Source organism: Arachis hypogaea, chromosome 11, assembly GCF_003086295.3.
Source record: "Arachis hypogaea cultivar Tifrunner chromosome 11, arahy.Tifrunner.gnm2.J5K5, whole genome shotgun sequence".
Taxonomy (NCBI): domain Eukaryota; kingdom Viridiplantae; phylum Streptophyta; class Magnoliopsida; order Fabales; family Fabaceae; genus Arachis; species Arachis hypogaea.
The window spans coordinates 128645607-128656635 of record NC_092046.1 but is presented as its reverse complement, the minus strand read 5'-3'; the positions used below and the strand labels follow the sequence as shown (position 1 = coordinate 128656635).

General features: G+C 36.1%; 1 non-coding gene across 1 annotated transcript; it reads right to left on the bottom strand.

The window, feature by feature from the left end:
- Window positions 1-10547: 10547 nt before the first annotated feature.
- On the bottom strand, window positions 10548-10655 carry LOC112725321 (small nucleolar RNA R71). Its single transcript, XR_003164437.1, has one exon. It is a non-coding gene; the product is annotated as a small nucleolar RNA R71 (small nucleolar RNA).
- Between the last annotated feature and the right edge of the window lie 374 nt (window positions 10656-11029).

Here is an 11029-nt window from a genome sequence, read left to right as displayed (position 1 = left end):
GATTTATTATTTACAATGAGCAAGTAGTTTCTTCACTTGATGGGGAGTTGATTGAAAGGAACTCTTGAGTTGGAAGGATTGAAAGAGAATTTGTAATTGGGTTAACTGTTGGATTGCTGTCCAGTCACTAACACCAATCCCTTTGAACTAAGTGGGTTGCAACTCGTGAATAGATCTAGCATTCCAACTTGTTTGACTTTCCTTTACCTAGTAAAGGATAACTAAATAGAACAACCATTAATTATAAATTAACCTTGAAATCATCCCATCAATAATAGAGATTCCAACTAATCAACTCCCAGTCAAGGCTTTTATTCATATTATTTAAATTTTCTCAATTTAATTTTCTATCTACTTAACTCAACCTTTTGGAACATCTGATTAATAAAATAGCACACTTTTCTGCAACTCGTTGGGAGACGACCTGGGGCTCCAACTCCCAGTAATTTTTAATTTAAACTCTCTGTGACATATTTCTAAATTGATAGGCAGATTTTCGGTGAGTTAAGAACTATACTTGCAACGTAACTATTTTAATAATTTTTAATTCACCAACTTCTGTGTCTCATCATCTATTCAATCACGCTTGATTCTATTCTAAGATACTCACTCGTACTTCAATATGGAGAATATGATGATCCATGACACTCATCATTATCTTCAACCCTATGGACGCGTGCCAGAAAACCACTCCGTTCTATCTGAGTTCAACGTAGTCATTGGGTGACAGCTTGAGTGCGTATCTCTTGGTTTTCTGATCCACAGACCAAGTTCAGAGGTTAGAACCTTCGTGGTATAGGCTAGAACTAATTGGCAGCATTCATGGGATCCAGAAAGTCTAAACCTTATATGTGGTATTCCGAGTAGGATCTGGGAAGGGATGACTGTGACGAGCTTCAAACCTGCGAATGTTGGGCGTAGTGACAGTGTGCAAAAGGGCAAGAGTCCTATTCCGATGCTAGTGGGAACCGACAGATGATTAGCCGTGCGGCAGCTGTACATGATATTTTTCATCCGAGACGAGTAATCCGATAGTTGATTAGCTGTGCAGAGATCGTACCTAGTATTTTTCATCCGAGAGGATCATACAGCTTGCCATTGAAGGAAGCCATGCGTGTTTGGAGAAGAAGACAGTAGAAAGCAGAGATTCAGATGACAGAGCATCTCTAGAACTTAAACATGTTCCTCATTACTAAATCATAAGTACTATTTAATTTATGTTATTTACTTTTCATAACAAAATCATTTTTATCATTAATCTCCTGACTAAGATTTACAAGATAACCATAGCTTGCTTCAAGCCGGCAATCTCCGTGGGATCGACCTTTACTCACGTAAGGTATTACTTGGACGACCCAGTGCACTTGCTGGTTAGTTGTGCAGAGTTGTGAAAAGTGTGATCACAATTTTGTGCACCAAGTTTTTGGCGCCGTTGCCTGGGATTGTTCGAGTTTGGACAACTGACGGTTTATTTTGTTGCTTAGATTAGGAAAAAATTTATCTTTTTGGTTTAGAGTCACTAAAATTGCGTCTTCTATTATTGTTTTTTGTTAAAATTTTAAAATCCTTGTTTTCTTTTTCTAAATTTTTTCGAAAATTTTTAATAAACTAATAATTGAGTTTTCTGTTTGAGTTTAGTTTCATGCTTTAAGTTTGGTGTCAATTGCATGTTTTAATTTCTCTTTAATTTTCGAAAATATATGCATTGTGTTCTTCGTTGATTTTTAAGTTGTTCTTATTTATTTTCCTTGTTTGATCTTTAGTTTTTCTCGTTTTGTGTTTTTCCTTGTTTTTCTTGTGCATTTCGAATTATTAGTGTTCAAAGTATAAAAATTTTTAAGTTTGGTGTCCTTTATGTTTTTATTTTCTTAAAAATTCCCAAAATTTGTTCTTAGTGTTCATCTTGATCTACAAAGTGTTCTTGGTGTTCAACTTGACATTCAAAGTTTTCTTGTTTGTTTCCTTTGTTTTGATCTGAAAATTCTAAGTTTGGTGTCATTTAGTTATTTTTCTCTTTCTTCATTAATTCAAAAAAATCAAAAATAATATCTTTCTCTTATTTTACTAATAAAGTTTAAAATCCTAGATTGACCTAGTCAAAGATTTTTAAAATTTAGTTATTTCTTATTAGTCAAGTCAAAATTTCAACTTTAATTTCAAAAATCAAATCTTTTTAATTTCCTTGTCAATCTTTTTCAAAATAAATTTCAAATCATATCTTTCTTAAAAAAAAAAATTAATTTCGAAACCTTTTTCTAACTTCTTATCCTTTCAAAATTGATTTTCAAATCTTCTCTTTTATTTATTTATTTTTACAAACATCTTTAATTTTAAGACATATCTTTTTCAAAACTCCCTAACCACTTTCTCTCTCTTCAATTTTCGAAAATCATATCCAAAACTTTTCAAATCTTTTTAATTAATTAGTCATTTTAGTATTCGAATTTTTTTATTTTTTTTCTTTTAGTTTTCAAAAATTATATTCTATCTTCCAATTATTTTATTTTATTTTATCTTATTTCCTTTTTAATTCGGTTTATCCGTAATTAAATAAAACAAAAACAAAAATATATTTTATTTGCAATTCACATCATCTCCCTTTTCTCGATCATGGACCTAAGTGGAAATGAACAGTCCAGAAGGACTCTGGGGTCATATGCTAACCCCACTAATACTTCCCATGGGAGTAGTATCTGTATACCTCCCATCAGAGCAAGCAGTTTTGAGCTAAATTCTCAGCTCATTATCATGGTGCAGCAAAATTGTCAATATTCTGGTCTTCCACAGGAAGAACCTACTGAGTTTCTGGAATAGTTCTTACAAATTGCTGACACAGTATGTGATAAGGAAGTAGATCAGGATGTCTACAGATTATTACTGTTTCCATTTGTTGTAAAAGATCAAGCTAAGAAGTGGTTAAATAACCAACCCACAGCAAGTATAAAAACATGGAAATAGTTATCAGACAAATTCCTGAATCAATATTTCCCTCCAAAAAGGATGACACAGCTAAGGCTGGACATCCAAGGCTTTAAACAAGAGGATAATGAATCTCTTTATAATGCCTGGGAGAGGTACAGAGGGATGCTAAAGAAATGCCCCTCTAAATGTTTTTAGAATGGGTGCAGTTAGACATCTTTTACTATGGGCTTACAGAAAAGGCCCAGATGTCTCTAGACCACTCAGTTGGTGGATCTATACATATGAGAAAGACAATTGAAGAGGTTTAAGAGCTCATTGATACAGTTGCTAGAAATCAACATCTATACTTAAGTAGTGGGTCCTCCATGAAAGAGGAAGCAAAAGCAGTATCCACTGAACTTAGTCCTCAAGAACAAGTTGCTGAACTCAATTGGCAATTGCTTATTATAACAAAACAGTTAGCAGAATTTAAAGAGATGCTACAAGAAACCAAAGATGCTAATGAGAATATGGAAAAATACTTGAATCAGACAAGACAGCAGCTATCTAAATAGATAACAGAAGAATGCCAAGCTGTTCAATTAAGGAGTGGGAAGACATTGAATGTCTCAATTCAAAGCAGCAAGAAGCCAAGAAAGGAACAACTAACAGAAAATGACCAAGCCACTGCTCAAAATCCCTCTGAGGACAGTAAGAGCCCAGAAAGGAATGATTCTGGCGTTCAAACGCCAGAAAGGGGTGAAGAATTGGCGTTAAACGCCCCAAGGATAGCCAATTTTGGCATTCAAACACCAGAAAAGGGTGGCAATATGGTGTTAAACACCCAAAAAGCACCCAATTCTGGCGTTCAAACACCAATAAGGGATCAGACACCTGCAAGTGCTGATAACAACCCCCTTAAGCAGGCTTCTCCAACCACTTCTGTAGGAAATAAACCTGCAGTAACTAAGGTTGAAGAATACAAAGCAAGATGCCTTATCCTCAGAAACTCCACCAAGCGGAACAAGATAAACAATTTGCCCGCTTTGCAAACTATCTCAGGACTCTTGAAATAAAGATTCCATTTGCAGAGGCACTTGAGCAAATACCTTCTTATGCTAAGTTCATGAAAGAGATCTTAAGTCATAAGAAGGAATGGAGAGAAACTGAAAAGTTTTCCTCACTGAAGAATGCAGTGCAGTCATTCTGAAAAGCTTACCAAAAAAGCTTAAAGATCCCGGAAGCTTTATGATACCATGCACATTAGAGGGTGCTTGTACCAAGACAGCTCTATGTGATCTTGGGACAAGTATCAACCTAATACCTGCATCCACTATCAAAAAGCTTGGTTTGACTGATGAAGTTAAACCAATTCAGATATGCCTTCAACTTGCTAATGGCTCCATTAAGATTCCATCAGGTGTAATTGAGGATATGATTGTCAAGGTTGGGCCATTTGCCTTTCCCACTGACTTTGTAGTGCTGGAAATGGAGGAGCACAAGAGTGCAACTCTCATTCTAGGAGGACCATTCCTAGCAACTGGATGAACCCTCATTGACGTCCACAAAGGGGAGATAACCCTGAGAGTCAATGAGGATGAGTTCAAGTTGAATGCTGTCAAAGCTATGCAGCATCCAGACACATCAAAAGACTGCATGAGCACTGACATTATTGATTCCCTGGTAGAAGAGGTCAATATGACTGAGAGTCTTGAATCAGAGCTAGAGGACATTTTTAAAGATGTTCAGCCTGATTTGAAGGAACCAGAGAAAATAGAAGAACCTCTGAAAACTCCTCAGGAAGAGGAGAAGCCTCCTAACCCGAGCTCAAACCACTACCACCATCCCTGAAATATGTATTTCTGGGAGAAGATGACACTTTTCCAGTAATCATAAGCTCTACTTTAGAGCCACAGGAAGAGAAAGTACTAATTCAGGTGCTAAGGACACACAAGACAACTCTTGGGTGGTCCGTAAGTGATCTTAAGGGCATTAGCCCAGCCAGATGCATGCACAAGATCCTATTGGAGGATGGTACCAAGCCAGTGGTTCAACCACAGAGACGGCTGAATCCAGCCATGAAGGAGGTGGTGCAGAAAGAGGTTACTAAGTTACTAGAGGCTAGGATTATTTATCCTATTTCTGATAGCCTCTGGGTGAGCCCTGTCCAAGTTGTCCCCAAGAAGGGAGGCATGACAATGGTTCATAATGAAAAGAATGAACTGGTTCCTACAAGAATAGTTACAGGGTGGGGTATGTGTATTGACTACAGAAGACTCAATACAACCACCAGAAAGGATCATTTTTCTTTATCGTTCATAGACCAGATGCTAAAGAGACTAGCAGGTCATGAATACTACTACATTTTGGATGGCTATTCAGATTACAACCAAATTATAGTAGATCCTCAGGACCAAGAGAAAACAGCATTCACATGTCCTTCTAGAGTATTTGCCTACAGAAGGATGCCATTTGGTCTATGCAATGCACCTGCAACCTTTCAGAAGTGCATGCTCTCTATCTTCTCTGATATGGTAGAGAAATTTCTGGAAGTCTTCATAGATGACTTCTCAGTATTTGGAGACTCATTCAGCTCCTGTCTTGACCATCTAGCACTTGTTCTGAAAAGGTGCCAAGAGACTAACCTGGTTTTAAACTGGGAAAAATGTTACTTTATGGTGACTGAAGGAATTGTCTTTGGGCACAAAATTTCAAACATGGGAATAGAGGTGGATCAAGCTAAGGTAGAGGTAATTGAAAAATTACCACCACCTGCCAATGTTAAGGCAATCAGAAGCTTTCTGGGGCATGCAGGATTCTATAGGAGGTTTATAAAGGATTTTTCAAAAATTGCAAAACCTCTGAGCAATCTGCTAGCTGCTGACACGCCATTTATCTTTGACCCAAAGTGTCTACAGGTGTTCGAGACTATGAAAGCTAAGCTGGTCACAGCACCAGTCATTTCTGCACCAGACTGGACATTACCATTCGAACTAATGTGTGATGCTAGTGACCATGCCATTGGTGCAGTACTGGGACAGAGGCATAACAAGCTTCTCACATCATTTACTATGCTAGCCGTGTCTTGAATGACACACAGAAAAATTACACAACCACAGAAAAGGAGTTGCTTGCAGTGGTTTATGCCATTGACAAGTTCAGATCTTATTTAGTAGGATCAAAAGTGATTGTGTACACTGATCATGCTGCTCTAAAATATCTCCTCACAAAGTAGGATTCAAAACCCAGACTCATAAGATGGGTGCTGTTTCTGCAAGAGTTTGATATAGAAATAAGAGACAGAAAAGGGACAGAGAACCAGGTAGCAGATCACCTGTCCCGGATAGAACCAGTAGTAGGGACGTCCCTCCCTCCTACTGAGATCTCTGAAACCTTTCTGGATGAGCAACTCTTTGCCATTCAGGAATTACCATGGTTTGCAGACATTGCAAACTATAAAGCTGTGAGATTCATACCCAAAGAGTATAGTAAGTGATGAGCGGATAATTTATACCCTTTTTTGCATTGTTTTTACATAGTTTTTAGTAAGTTTTAATTACTTTTTATTATATTTTTATTAGTTTTTATTCAAATCACATTTTTAGACTTTACTATGAGTTTGTGTATTTTTCTGTGATTTCAGGTATTTTCTGGCTGAAATTAAGGGACCTGAGCAAAAATCTGATTCAGAGGCTGAAAAAGGACTGCAGATGCTGTTGGATTCTGACCCTGCTGCACTCCAAATGGATTTTCTGGAGCTACAGAAACCCAATTAGCGCGCTCTCAATTGCGTTGGAAAGTAGACATCTTGGGATTTTCAGAAATATATAATAGTTTATACTTTGCTTGAGATTTGATGGCCCAAACTGGCGTCCAAATCCAGCCTAAAACATCCTGCGTAAAACGTCCAAACTGGCACCAGAATTGGAGTTAAACGCCCAAACTGGCACCAAAGCTGGCGTTTAACTCCAAGGACAGCCTATGCACGAAAAAGCTTCAATGCTCAGCCCAAGCACACACCAAGTGGGCCCTGGAAGTGGATTTCTGCACTTAGTTACTCATTTTCTGTAACCCTAGGTTACTAGTTTAGTATAAAAACTATTTTTAGAGATTTATTTTTAGTCTTTTTTACCATCTTTTGATCATATGTAACTTTGATCATCTTTTCACGTTTGGAGGCTGGCCTCACGGCCACGCCTAGACCTCTTTTCACTTATGTATTTTCTACGGTGGAGTTTCTACACCCCATAGATTAAGGTGTGGAGCTCTGTTGTTCTTCATGAATTAATGCAAGTACTATTGTTTTTTCTCTCAATTCACGCCTACTTCTTCTCCAAGATATACTCTCGTACTTAATTCAGTTAAGTCAGAATGAAGGGGTGACCTGTGACAATCACCCACTATCTTCGTTACTCGCTTAGCCAAGATCCGCGTGCCTGACAACCATAAGCAGTCTACATGATGTTCAACGTAGTCATTGGACGACAGCCGGAGTATATTCTCTTGGGTATCTAATACACGGACCGAGTCCGTGAGATTAGTATCTTCGTGGTATAGGCTAGAATCATTGGCAGCATTCTTGGGATCCGAAAAGTATAAACCTTGTCTGTGGTATTCCGAGTAGGATCTGGGAAGGGATGACTGTAAAGAGCTTCAAACCTACAAATGTTGGGTGCAAGTGACAGTGTGTAAAAGGATCAATGGATCCTATTCTGACGCTAGCGGGAACCGACAGATGATTAGCCATGCGGTAGCTGTACCTGGTATTTTTCATCCGAGACGAGAAATTCGACAATTGATTAGCCGTGCAGAAACCATAGAGGACCATTTTCATTGAGAGGATCTTACAGCTTGCCATGGAAGGGAGCACGCATGGTTGGAAGAAGGCAATAGAAAAGCAAAGGTTCGGAAGCAACAAAGCATCTCCATACGCTTATCTGAAATCCCCACCAATGAATTACATAAGTAACTTTATCTTATTTCATGTTTTATTTATCTTTTCATTATCAAAACCTCATAACCATTTGAATCTGCCTGACTGAGATTTACAAGGATGACCATAGCTTTCTTCAAGCCGACAATCTCCGTGGGATCGACCCTTACTCACGTAATGTTTATTACTTGGATGACCCAGCGCACTTGCTGGTTAGTTGTGCGGAGATGTGAAAAGTGTGAATCACGATTTCCTAACACCAATTTTTTGGCACCGTTGCCGGGGAATTGTTCGAGTTTGGACAACTGACGGTTCATCTTGTTGCTTAGATTAGGTAATTTTAGTTTTCGAAAAATTCAAAAAAATGTGTTTTTCAAAATTTTTAAGAATGAATTCTAGAGTTTCTTGAGATATGTTGAAACCTGGCTGGCTGTTAAGCCATGTCTAATCTTTTGGACTAAGGTTTCCACTTTCCATTGCAAAAAGGACATGCATGTCTTTGTTATGTTAAAGCTTGGCTGGCTATTAAGCCATGTCTAATCTTTTGGACCGGAGCTTTAGAATATCATTGCAGGAGCCTTTGGATTCCCATCAATTTGGCTGTTATATGTCTTGCTCTGCTAAAGCTTGGCTGGCCATTTGGCCATGTCTAATTCTTTTGGACCGAAGTTTTAGACTAATATTGCACGAATCCTAGAATTCTTATTAAAAACAATTTTTTATCTCTTTATTTTCTTTTTCCAAAATAATTTTTGAAAAATATAAAAAAATTGATAAAACCATAAAAACCAAAAAAAAATTATGCTTCTTGCTTGAGTCTAGTGTCAAATTTTAAGTTTGGTGTCAGTTGCATCTTTTTAATTTTTCTTTAATTTTCGAAAATTCATCATGTGTTCTTCATGATCTTCAAATTGTTCTTGATGATTTTTCTTATTTGATCTTTCCATTTTTTTTTGTTTTTTCTTGTTTTTCATATGCATTCTTGAATTATTAGTGTCTAAAGTTTAAAAATTTTTAAGTTTGGTGTCTTGCATGTTTTTCTTTTCTTAAAAATTTTCAAAAACATGTTCTTGATGTTCATCATGATCTTCAAAGTGTTCTTGGTGTTCATCTTGACATTCAAAGTGTTCTTGCATGCATTATTAGTTTTGATCCTAAATTTTTATGTTTTGTGTCATTTTGTTGTTTTTCTCTCTCCTTATTAAAAATTCAAAAATAAAAAATAATATCTTTCCCTTATTTTACTAATAAATTTCGAAATTTTGGTTTGATTTAGTCAAAAGTTTTAAAATTTAGTTGTTTCTTGTTAGTCAAGTCAAATTTCAATTTAAAAACTTTATCTTTTCAAATCCTTTTTCAAAAATCAAATCTTTTTCATTTTTCTTCTTAATAATTTCGAAAACTTCAAAATTAATTTTCAAAATCTTTTTCTTAATTTTATTTCATAATTTTTGAAATTATTGCTAGCATTTAATATTTTGATTCAAATATTTCAAGTTGTTACTTGCCTATTAAGAAAGGTCCAATCTTTAAATTCTAGAATCATATCTTTTAAGTTTCTTGTTAGTCAAGTCATCAACTTTAATTTTCAAAAATCAAATCTTTTTAATTTATTTTTCAAAATAAATTTCAATCATATCTTTTTCAAAATTTAATTTTAAAATATTTTTCTAACTTCTTATCTTTTCAAAATTTATTTTCAAATCTGTTTCAATCAACCACTTGATTTGTTTGTTTTAAGTTTTAAAAGTTTACTATTTCTTATCTTTTTCAAAACCACCTAACTACTTTTCTCTCTCTAAATTTCGAAAACCACTAAAAACTTTTTCAAAAATCCTTTTTATTAATTAATTTATTTAGTTTTCAATTTGCTTTTATTTCTCTTCTTATTTTCGAATTCTAACTTAATTAATTAAATAAAAATAAAAATATTTTTCTTCTCCCTCTTTTTAAAAATTCGAATTTCTCCTCTCTCTCATCTCTTTCTATTTAGTTTATTTATTCACTAACACTTCTCTTCTTCTTAAAATTCGAACCCTCTTCCTCTCTCTGTGTTCAAATTCTTCTCATTCTATCTCTACCTCATTTTTCTATTCTTCTACTCACATAAAGGAATCTCTATACTGTGACATAGAGGATTCTTCTTCTTCTTTGTTCTCTTCTTTTTCATATGAGCAGGAACAAGGACAAGAACATTTTTGTTGAAGCTGATCCTGAACCTGAAATGACTCTAAAGAGGAAGCTAAAAGAAGCTAAAGCACAACACTCTGGAGAGGGCCTAACAGAAATTTTCGAAAAAGAAAAAGTTATGACAGCCGAAAATAATAACAATGGTGGAGATGCAAGGAAGATGCTTGGTGATTTTACTACACCAACTTCTGACTTCTATGGAAGAAGCATCTCAATTCCTGCAATTGGAGCAAACAACTTTGAGCTTAAGCCTCAATTAATTTCTCTAATGCAGCAGAATCGCAAGTTTCATGGACTTCCATTGGAAGATCCTCATCAGTTCTTAGCTGAATTCTTGCAAATCTGTGACACTGTTAAGACCAATGGGGTTAATCCTGAGGTCTACAGACTAATGCTTTTCCCTTTTGCTATAAGAGACAAAGCTAGGATATGGTTGGACTCACAACCTAAAGAAAGCCTGAACTCTTGGGAAAAGTTGGTCAATGCTTTCTTGGCCAAATTCTTTCCACCTCAAAAGTTGAGCAAGCTTAGAGTGGAAGTCCAAACCTTCAGACAGAAGGAAGGTGAATCCCTCTATGAAGCTTGGGAAAGATACAAGCAATTGATTAGAAGGTGTCCTTCTGACATGCTTTTAGAATGGAGCATCCTATGTATATTCTATGATGGTCTGGTCTGAATTGTCCAAGATTTCATTAGACCACTCTACTGGTGGCTCTCTTCATCTGAAGAAAATGCTTGCAGAAGCCCAGGAACTCATTGAAATGATTACAAATAACCAGTTCATGTACACTTCTGAAAGAAATCCTGTGAATAATGGGACAACTCAGAAGAAAGGAGTTCTTGAGATTGGTACTCTGAATGCCATATTGGCTCAGAATAAAATATTAACTCAGCAAGTCAATATAATTTCTCAGAGTCTGACTGAAATGTAAGCTACATCAGGTGGTACTAAAGAAGCCTCTCCTGAAGGAGAAGCTTATGACCCTGAGAATCATAGAATGGAAG